We start from the raw sequence: 829 nt of genomic DNA on the forward strand, positions 1-829 counted from the left end.
CTGTCCTTTATTTACGCTTTGTTTTTGTTTGTTTGTTTGTTTTTGTTTTTGTTTTTTAGATTCCACATATGAGTGATCTCATATGGTATTTTTCTTTCTCTTTCTGGCTTACTTCACTTAGAATGACATTCTCCAGGAGCATCCATGTTGCTGCAAATGGCATTATGTTGTCGGTTTTTATGGCTGAGTAGTATTCCATTGTATAAATATACCACTTCTTCTTTATCCAGTCACCTGTTGATGGACATTTAGGCTGTTTCCATGTTTTGGCTATTGTAAATAGTGCTGCTATGAACATTGGGGTGCAGGTGTCATCCTGAAGTAGGGTTCCTTCTGGATACAAGCCCAGGAGTGGGATTCCTGGGTCATATGGTAAGTCTATTCCTAGTCTTTTGAGGAATCTCCACACTGTTTTCCATAGTGGCTGCACCAAACTGCATTCCCACCAGCAGTGTAGGAGGGTTCCCCTTTCTCCACAGCCTCTCCAGCATTTGTCATTTGTGGATTTTTGAATGACGGCCATTCTGACTGGTGTGAGGTGATACCTCAATGTAGTTTTGATTTGCATTTCTCTGATAATTAGTGATATTGAGCATTTTTTCATGTGCTTTTTGATCATTTTTATGTCTTCCTTGGAGAATTGCTTGTTTAGGTCTTCTGCCCATTTTTGGATTGGGTTGTTTATTTTTTTCTTATTGAGTCGCATGAGCTGCTTATATATTCTGGAGATCAAGCCTTTGTCGGTTTCACTTGCAAAAATTTTTTCCCATTCCGTAGGTTTTCTTCTTGTTTTATTTCTGGTTTCCTTTGCTGTGCAGAAGCTTGTAAG

This window comes from Camelus ferus, chromosome 2, assembly GCF_009834535.1.
Source record: "Camelus ferus isolate YT-003-E chromosome 2, BCGSAC_Cfer_1.0, whole genome shotgun sequence".
Lineage (NCBI taxonomy): Eukaryota > Metazoa > Chordata > Mammalia > Artiodactyla > Camelidae > Camelus > Camelus ferus.